Below are 9,996 nucleotides of genomic sequence, written 5' to 3'. Positions count from 1 at the left end.
AAATACACCTCTACCCTGATATAACGCGACCCGATATAACATGAATTCAGCTATAACATGGTAAAGTAGTGCTCCGGGGAGGCGAGGCTGCACACTCCGGTGGATTAGAGCAAATTTGATATAACGTGGTTTCACCTATAACGCGGTAAGATTTTTTGGCTTCCGAGAACAGCATTATATTGGGGTAGAGCTGTATTGGGGTTACATTAGCTATCTCCCAGTCATTGGGTACAGAAGCTGATTTAAAGGACAGGTTACAAACCACAGTGAACAGTTCTGCAATTTCACATTTGAGTTCTTTCAGAACTCTTGGGTGAATGCCATCTGGTCCTGGTGACTTGTTATTGTTAAGTTTATCAATTAATTCCAAAACCACCTCTAATGACACTTCAATCTGTGACAATTCCTCAGATTTGTCACCTATAAGGGACAGCTCAGGTTTGGGAATCTCCCTAACATCCTCAGTGTGAAGACTGAAGCAAAGAATTCATTTAGTTTCTCTGCAATGGCTTTATCATCTTTAAGTGCTCCTTTTTCATCTTGATCGTCCAGGGATCCCACTGGTTATTTAGCAGGCTTCCTGCTTCTGATGTACTTAAAAAACATTTTATTATTACTGTGACAATGCGGTTCTGGCAGGACCCAACTGAGAGTGCCAATTCAGGACCAATTGCTTAAACAGGGAAGTTACAGCCCAAGGCTGGGGTTTTTCCACCTCTAAGGCAAACCAAACCAGCCAGACGAAGAGGACTTTGGTCTCACCTCACTGGCTAACCACAAGTCAGACAAGCAACTCTTAGACACTTCAGTTTCCCAGTACTACCACCAGTGCCACTCGTCCTGGGGATGAACAGTTATGAAAATCAACACCCCAATAAAGGAAAAAGGTTCTCTCGATCCCAAAGAATCAAGCCCCAGACCCAGGTCAATATACAAATCATATCTTACCCACAAATCAGGCTGTCTCCAATTCTTTAGAATCTAAAATCTAAAGGTTTATTCATAAAAGGAAAAAGATAGAGATGAGAGCTAGAATTGGTTAAATGGAATCAATTACATACAGTAATGGCAAAGTTCTTAGTTCAGGCTTGTAGCAGTGATGGAGTAAACTGCAGGCTCAAATCAAGTCTCTGGAGTACATCCCCTGCTGGGATGAGTCATCAGTCCTTTGTTCAGAGCTTCAGTTTGTAGCAAAGTCCCTCCAGAGGTAAGAAGCAGGATTGAAGACCAGATGGAGATGAGGCATCAGCCTTATATAGGCTTTTCCAGGTGTAAGAACACTTCTTTGTTCTTACTGTGGAAAATTATAGCAAAATGGAGTCTGGAGTCACATGGGCAAGTTCCTGCATACTTTGCTGAGTTACAAGGCATATCTGCCTTCTCTCAATGGGTCAATTGTATAGCTGATGGTCCTTAATGGGCCATCAAGCAGGCTAGGCAGAGCTAACACCAACTTGTCTGGGATGTTACCCAGAAGCATAGCATAATTTTGAAGTACAGACAGTATAGAGCCAATATTCATAGCTTCCACTAAAAAATGATACATGCATACAGACAGCATACTCATAACCAGCGACCCATAACCTGGTCTTAGACACCTTATATGACCTCCTTTACATACGATTTGGTGCCACTACAGGACCTTGGTTGCAGCCATGTTCTATATGGTCCCAGATTATATCAATAACGTCACAATTACCTTTGGAGTTTTTGGCTAGCTTTTCTTCAAACTCCTTTTGGGCTTTTCTTATTACATTTTTACACTTAATTTGGCAGTGTTTATGCTCCTTTCAATTTACCTCACTAGGATTTGACTTCCACTTTTTAAAAGATGCCTTTTTATCTCTCACTGCTTCTTTTAGATTATTGTTAAGCCACAGTGGCTCTTTTTTAGTTCTTTTACTGTGCTTTTTAATTTGGGGTATACATTTAAATTGGGCACCTATTATGGTATCTTTGAAAAGTGTCCATACAGCTTGCAGGGATTTCACTCTAGTCACTGTACCATTTAATTTCTAACTAACCTCCTCATTTCTGCATAGTTCCCCTTTCTGAAATTAAATGCCACAGTGTTGGGTTGCTGAGATGTTCTTCTCATTACAGAAATGTTAAATGTTATTATATTATAGTCACTACTTCCAAGCGGTCCTGTTACAGTTACCTCTTGGACCTGATCCTGCGCTCCACTCAGGACTAAATCGAGAATTGTCTCTCCCCTTGTGGGTTCCTGCACCAGCTGCTCCAAGAAGCAGTCATTTAAAGTATCAAGAAATTTTGTCTCTGCATTTCGTCCTGAGGTGACATGTACCCAGTCAATAACTTTAGGAACAGTAGCTGGTAACATACTTCGAAGTGCAGATGGAGGAGGTGCCTTTGGGAGGTTCTTCACAAGGAGGAGGGCTGGGAATCTGCGTTTTCCCAAGTGACAGCAGAGCTCCTGCTGTAGCTTTCCCAAGTGTGGGCAAAGGCAGGGAAGGGACTAAAGTAGTGCAACTGTAGCATTTCTTATATAGATGTACTCTCAGTGCCAGAGCTGGGATTAGTACTCCAGACTTCCTTCCCCTTAGTTGCCTGCCTAGGCTATTAAACCACATTACCTCTTATGTTATTGTGCTGCTCCAGTTTATGACCAGAGCACATTCTGACAACTCAGCAGAGGAGCCTGCTCAACAGCAAGCAGACCCCGATGGGTCTGTCTGTATTACATCTTGGTTCCCTGCCTGCCAGGGATATCAGTTGGTGGCTCCTTCATGGAGCCATGAGCATGGACATGTACCTGGTGCAGTTCATTCCCCTCCCTGACACCTGCCCCTTCTGTGGTGTGAGGGAGACTTGGGTGTACATTTACATCGAGAGTGCCAGGTTGCAGCCCCTTTTCTGGTTCCTCCAGAATCTTCTCCTTAGGTTCTGGCTGCACTTTTCCCCACACCTCCTCATTTACCCACACCCCATCTGTGGCCCCAGGTGAGACCTCCTTATCAACATCCATCTAGCGCTGGCCAAGATGGCCGTCCACCATACCAGGAGGAGGATGCTGGATGGGGAGGCACTCTGTGACTGTGGAGCCTATTTCTACTCCTCCTGTAGTTTACGTCTCGGCGTAGAATTCCTCTGGGCCGCATCCACTGGCTCTTTGGACACCTTTGAGGAGCAGTGGCCACGGTCCCGGATTCTCTGCTTGGTGTCCTCCTCTGGCTCCCTGTTTTTGACCCCGTGACCCTCATGCCTATCCCTGCCTCATTTGTTGTCTGCTGCATTCACTGTGTCCAGCGGCTCCTCCTCTAAATCTCGGGGAGGGGCTTAAGTGCAAGCAGCCAGCAGCAGCTTGGGCAGCACTATCCCAGCCTCCGGACATGAAATTATCTGGCCTCCTCCTAAAAATTGAGGGACCCGTGGCATGGTTTTAATGTTGACAACTCTCACAACGGTATTGCAAGTGTCAGGATAATTGGTGTATTTTGTAAAGCTCCAACTCCTGGAGTCTCAGAATCACACAAGAATCTCAGCTTTCATTTAAAAACAAGTTTCTAACCTTCATGGTTGCAGAGAGAAGCTTGAAAAACGCAAACTGAATGCACCCTGAAGGCTCCAAAACCAGCAGGCAAAGAAAAAGAACCCAGCATGGATTATTGTTTTTCAATCTCATAATTTATAAGCCAATCTCAGAAGGCATTACGGTGTCTGGTGCTTGATTTGAGTGCTTGGCCTTGGCAATCCTGGCAGGTTTTCGTAGATCAGGGGTCGGGAACCTGTGGCACACGTGCCAAACATGGCACGCAAGCCGATTTTGAGCGGCACACAGCCGCCTGCCGCAGTCCTGGTCCCCAGCCCCACTCAGCCCCCTCGCCCACCGCTCTCCCCTGCGGGGGCAGGAGGCAGAAGCTTGGTTCTGCGGCAACCAAGCTTCCCTCTCCCCCGCTTCTTCCCCCAGCGTGGTGCTTTCCTGCCCCGCCCCCTCTCCTTCCGTGCGCTAATCAGCTGATGGCCCTAGCGAAGGGGAAAGGGGAAGAGTAACAGCGTGTAGGCAGTTCCCTAGAGGAGACAGAGAGTGGGAGGGATGGAGTCTTGGGGAAGGGGGTGGAACAGGCATATCTCTTCCAGCCCCCTGCCCTGAGCTGCTCTGGGCAGGGGCCTGGGAGCACCCCAGCCCTCTGCCCTAACACCCCTCCACGCTGTCTTCTGTCCTACACCCCCCAGCTCTCTGCCCTGACCCCCCGCACACTCAGCATTCTGCCCTGCACCCCCATACCCCCAGCCCTGACCCTTGAACCCCCACCACCCCTAGCCTTCTGCCCTGACCCCCCCACACACTCAGCTTTCTGCCCTGCAGCCCCCATACCCTCCAGCCCTCTGCCCTGAACCCTACCCACCCCGACACACACCCAGCCTTCTGCTCTGCATCCCCAAAGCCCCATCCCTCTGCCCTGAACCCCCCACACACTCAGCCTTCTACCATGCAACCCCCCACACACCCAGCCCTCTGCCCTGGCCCTTGACCCCCCCCACACCCAGCCTTCTGCCCTACACCCCCCCACACACCTCAGCCCTCATCCCTGACCCCTGACACCTCCCCACTCAGGTCTGGGGTCCCAGCCGCAGGCCCTGCTCAGCCCGCTGCTGGCCTAGGTGACCAGAACCCCAGGCTGGCAGCGAGCTGAGCAGGCTGGTGGTGTAAGATCAGCATTTTAATTTAATTCTAAATGACACTTCTTAAACATTTTGAAAACCTTGTTTACTTTACATACAATAGTTTAGTTATACAATATAGACTTACAGAAAGAGACCTTCTAAAAAGGTTAAATGTATGACCGGCACGCGAAACCTTAAATTGGAGTGAATAAATAAAGACTCAGCACAGCACTTCTGAAAGGTTGCCGACCCCTGTCGTCGATCCTGAAAGCCAGTCCTGGCTGCGTGGCTGGCTGCGGAGGGCCAGGGCAGCGATTGAGCAAGGCAAAGTTTGTTTAAAAAATCAGTGTCCAGCTTTCAGTTCCTAGAGATCGGCTGCCTGTGGGAGGCTCTTCACCAGCAGGAGGGCTGGGAAACTCTCTCTCCGCAAGTGAGAGCTGAGCTCCTGCTGCGGCTTTCCAGGTCCCCTACTGGGGGGGGGACGGGCACCCAAGGCCAGTCCTGTGTGCCTAGGGGAGGGAGGGCGCAGCAGGCTTTGCCACTACCAACATGGCTCCTCTCCCTGGCCGCCACCCCCCGTTTCCCTTCCTGGGCTGGCCGCTGCTGTCGCCCTGTGATGAGAGCATCAGCCCTCCCTGCCACGTCTCTCCTGGGGAGCAGCAGCCACCGCGGAGGGGGAAAAGGGAGCGGGAAGCGCGCGGAAAGGTGGCGAGAGAAGGAGCGTGGGGGGGGGGCTGGACTAGGTTCTCCCGCCCCCTCCCTCCCTACTGCTCCCCGGGGAGCTGCTGAACCCCGACCCCCTGCAGCTCGGCCCTGCTGGGCAGGTGGCTGCACCCGCCCGTTTGGCCCTGGTGGGTGCTGGCAGGGTGGGTAGGTGCTAGGCGAGACTCCCCGCGGGGTGGGGAGCGGGAGCCGGAGCCAGGCCACCCGCCCGCCCGTGCCACCCGGGTAACACGGTGCCTGCTGCTGCCAGGGCTAGGGAGGGACCCCGGGCTCTGCAGCGGCAGCAATAGCAGCAGCTGCTGGCGTTGGGGGAGGGGGCTGGAGCGTGGCTCTTTGTTGCTGCTGTGTGAACGGGACCCTCCTGGCTGATGTCTGAGCTGCACCTCTACCTCCTCCATCTGCACTTCGATGTGTGAGTACCGGCTACTGCTCCTTCTCCAGCCCCTGGGGCCCTCCCCCCCAACACACTGTGAGCCCCATCTCTCCCACCCCCACCCTAAGGCCCTGGGTCCCTCTTCCCGCCCCCTTTTCCGCCATGGCTCTGTCCAGGCAACTTTTGTTCCTTTAATCACGAATTGCTGGGAGTTTGAAATGCATTAAACTGAGAGTTGGGGGAGGGGAGGATTGGTTTTAGTGCATCGGTAGGGCTTCTGCGTGGGGCTTTCCTCTCCGTTAATGGGGTGCTTGTGGCTCTGGGGGCGTTTCTACAAACCCAGACTGGGACTGTGTGAAGATCCTGCACACGTATCCCAAGGAGTTACTGTTTAGATGCCTCTGGGCTGCAAGGTGTGTGGGAAGAATTACTGCCCCAGAGGAAAGGCTGCTACTTCTGAGGGGGACCAGTAATTCCAGTGTTGCCTCTCTTTCTGGCCCAAGTACTCATCGTCTAAAAGAAACCTTGAAACATGCAGTTGCAGCAGGGCTGATGAGATTCTTTAAACTTTATTTCCGGCATCTCTTCTGGAGATAGGCTTAAGTTGCAAAATTGAGCTCCAGCTCTGGATTTCAGACACTCCAAGTATAGGGGGGTGCTTGGAAAACAGATGAGAGATGTGCTGTTTGCAAAGTTAGTGTTTGGATTTTAAACGCCACAAAGTTCATTTGGGCTTACGTTTGGGGTTGGTGTTTTTTAGAACACTACCCAGCATTTTAAATGATCAAGGAAAATATGATAGATTGAGTAGGACGTGGGATCTATAGAACTAATCAGAGCCACATATCATAAATGGTGAAACATAATTAATCTAAGCCCATATAACTTGTGATAAGACCCCATTCTCCTAAAGGTGGGAAGTGTGCAATGCACTTTCCTGTACTCCTAAGAAAGCCATGTATTGATTATCCTCCATTACATGGAGTGGCAGTTAAGATGACGACTCTGCTTATTATATGAGGCTGCATGCTAACTATTCTAGGGTCGCTTTAACAATGAATATTCAACTGAAACAAGGATAGCTTTGTTTCCAGTGTATGAAAGCTCTTGTGCATGATTTTTGGATGTGAAAAGCAGGCCCCTCGTATCGCTTCCGTTTGTGATGATTATACATGAATGAATGAGATGTCCATACTCCAAAGTGGTGGATTGTAAAGTTCTAAGAGAGAAGACCTCATCTTAGTTGCCAACCCAGAAGGACTATGTACCTGCTGCCATCAGGAATCTTTGGATAGGGAAACTGATGTATAGAGATGGGAAAAGGCGGGTCCAAGATCACACAATGTGTCAGTGGCAGAACAGGAGATAGATGCCGAGCCCCTTGATTCCCATTCTGGTCCCCCTAAAATTCTTGATGTTTATGTCCATTCAAGTTTATTTGTTGGTGCCTCTTACTCCCCACTCTAGGAAGTTTCTTTAAGTGTTACTATAAAACAGACCTTCACACAAAGCACCATACTGTCTGGCCCTATCAATAGCTAACGAGTAAAATCCTGACCCTACTGACATCAATGGGGTTTTGCCATTGACTTTTTTGAACCTAGGATTTTACCCAGTACCTGTAGGCCCTGATCATACTGGCATTCTCTAAGATGTGGACATTTCTGCTCTGTGTCTTGTTCTCAAGCAGCTGTCAATTTTCATTTTGCAGCCCAAACCAGCATATAGGATGGGAGTGCTACCTACTGACAAGAGCTGGGCACTAGGAGTCAGCACTGCTGATTTTCATTCTTTGCTCTGACACTGACTCAGTCTATAGACTTATGAAAGCCAACTGGGTAGATCTTTTTAGTAGTGGCTAGCAACACTGGGTGCCTAATTTGAGGCACTTTGGGAGGGATCCACAAAGTACTTATGTGCCTAAGTCTACAAAACTGCTGATAAACTCTTAGGTGCCTAAACTCGCTCGGTGCCTAAGTTTTTTCCCAGAGCCTATGTTTCTGCCTCTGGGCATGTGCATTGATGCCTCTTTTTAGGTGTCCAGGCGCTGTCTCCTGCCTAAACACCCAAATGTTTCATAGACCAAGAGAATAGAGCGACAGAGTCCTGTGGCACCTTATAGACTAACAGACTTCTGTGGGTGAAAGCCTGCATCTGACAAAGTGGGTATTTACCCATGAAAGCTTATGCTCCAATACATCTGTTAGTCTGTAAGGTGCCACAGGACTCTTTCTCGCTTTTTACAGATCCAGACTAACATGGCTACCCCTCTCATACCGGAGAATACAGGCATTCAGCTGCCTAAGTTGACTGTGGGGCCCAATCTAGCAGGCATGCTCAGAGGTCACCTGATGGATTGAGGCCCATTTAAAAACAGACTGGAGAAGGAGGTGGTGGCACTGCCGTCCTCCTCCTAACTTTTAGGCCAGGGCTTAGAGCAGTAGTCCCCAACCTTTCAGTGTGGCAGGTGCCCGCCGAGGAGCGTGGCCGCCAGACAAGCAGCTGCCGAAATGCCACTGAGAAGTGGCAATGCCAAGACGCGTTGCTACCAAGAAGCATCACTGCCAAAATTCCGCTGTTTGGCGATGCCACCTCTTGATGACACTGCTTCTTGGTGGCATTTTGCGGCGATGCTTCTTGATGTTGCCGCTTCTCAACGTCATTTTGGCAGCTGCTTGTCCAGCGGCTGTGCTCCTCGGCGATGGGGCGCTCCTTTGTCAGTAGGTGGGCGCACATAGATTCCCCGACGGGCCTCATGTCACCCACGGGCACTGCATTGGGGACCACTGGCTTAGAGCACTTGCCTGGGATGTGAGAGACTCAGGTTCAATTCCCACCTCTCTGCTAGAGGGGGGCGACAGGATTTGAACAGGGGTCTCCTCAGGAGAGGTGCTCTGGGATATTCTGTTGTGGGGCTCCCTCAGTCTCTCATTTTGAAGCTGTTCCACTGCAGATAAATAATGAAAGAGTGATTGAAGACACAGGGTCTTCCATCTCCCACATGGGTGCTCTAACCACTGGACTGCAGAGCCATTCTCTCACTGTCTGGGCCAATGACTGACTCTCCCAGCCAGAGGGAGAAGGGAGAATGACTGCAGTCCAGTGGTTACGGCTTCCATCTGGGAGGTGCGTATCTCAGAGAGAGGCAGGTTTATCACACACTCTTAATCATGAGCATCTCCCATTAGGTAGTTTAGGCAGTTCAGCACCTAGTGTCCTGGCTTTTGTGGATCCCATTGGGTGGTGCGTGTCTCTCCACATTCACTGTGTAGTGAGCCTCGGTGCTTAGCTTGGCTTTGTGGCTCTGAGTGTTGTTCCTGTGATTTTCTTGGTGCTTAAAAGTTAGGCACCACGACCCTCAGTGTTGCAATGGCTAAGTCTCTTCATGGATGCTAGCCGTGGAGCCTAATTTTTTCGGAAAGGCTGAGCTACCACAGTTCTCACTGACTTCAGCTGGCATTGCAGATGCCCAGTGCTTTTGAAAACAAGGCCCAAATTGTCTCAAGTTGAGCACCTAAAATTGATAATTTTGCAAATTTGGGCCTTACTTTCTCTGTGCCTCAGTTTTCCCATCTGTAAAAAGAGGATAATATTTACCTTCCTACTTGAGCAGGGGTTTTGTGAGAGTAAATTCGTTCTTGTAAAGCATCTTGAGTTCTTTAGATGAATAGCACTTGCAAGCGATCACTTTTTTAGTGATACTGATAGGATCTTGCGGTAGCTAAGATTGCAAAGTAGTATTAGTGTAGATAGGATCAGGGTTGGGCATTTGACTGGTCCAAAAATAATTTGCCAATTGACTGAACAAATACTGTCAGATATAGACATATTTTATAGCACTAATTTATTAAAATAGTAACAGTACCAAAAACAGATAAGACTTTATGGTCTCAAATAGGCTTAACCTTAGATACTTATATGTAATTGCAAAAACCAAGTTACTTAACTGAGTTGTTTTTAACTCAGAAAAATGCAAAACACAATGAAATGAAGTTATAAAAAATGAGGGAAGAATAATTATTACCTTTTTTAGCAATGTTAGGTTAGCATTTAAATGTGAACTTTACTCAAGATTGAATAGTTACAAAAGAAAAAATTGAAATTAAATAAAACAAACGCAGAGCAACTATAAAAGATTTTAAAATGACTTTTTCCACTTTTTCTAGGTAGACATTCAAGTAGTTTAATGGCTGTGCTTTGTGCGTTGTAAATTGCCATGTACATTGATGGCCTGTTTACACATAAGGATAGAGATACATACAATATTGGTT

The 9,996-nt window shown here is 48.6% G+C and overlaps 1 protein-coding gene across 2 annotated transcripts in view; it reads left to right on the top strand.

Annotated features, from left to right (window-relative positions):
* The first annotated feature begins 5,246 nt into the window (after positions 1-5,246).
* Positions 5,247-9,996, top strand: part of TMEM39A (transmembrane protein 39A) — a 30,697-nt gene continuing 25,947 nt past the window's right edge. For both annotated transcript variants that reach the window (XM_050958966.1, XM_050958976.1), the window contains exon 1: positions 5,247-5,764. The gene's annotated coding sequence lies outside the window, so the exon portion shown is untranslated. The remainder of the gene's footprint in view (positions 5,765-9,996) is intronic.

The sequence above is a fragment of the Gopherus flavomarginatus genome, chromosome 1 (assembly GCF_025201925.1).
Source record: "Gopherus flavomarginatus isolate rGopFla2 chromosome 1, rGopFla2.mat.asm, whole genome shotgun sequence".
Classification (NCBI taxonomy): Eukaryota; Metazoa; Chordata; order Testudines; family Testudinidae; genus Gopherus; species Gopherus flavomarginatus.
Note: the sequence above shows the minus strand (reverse complement) of the source record. Positions and strands in the feature narration are given on the sequence as shown.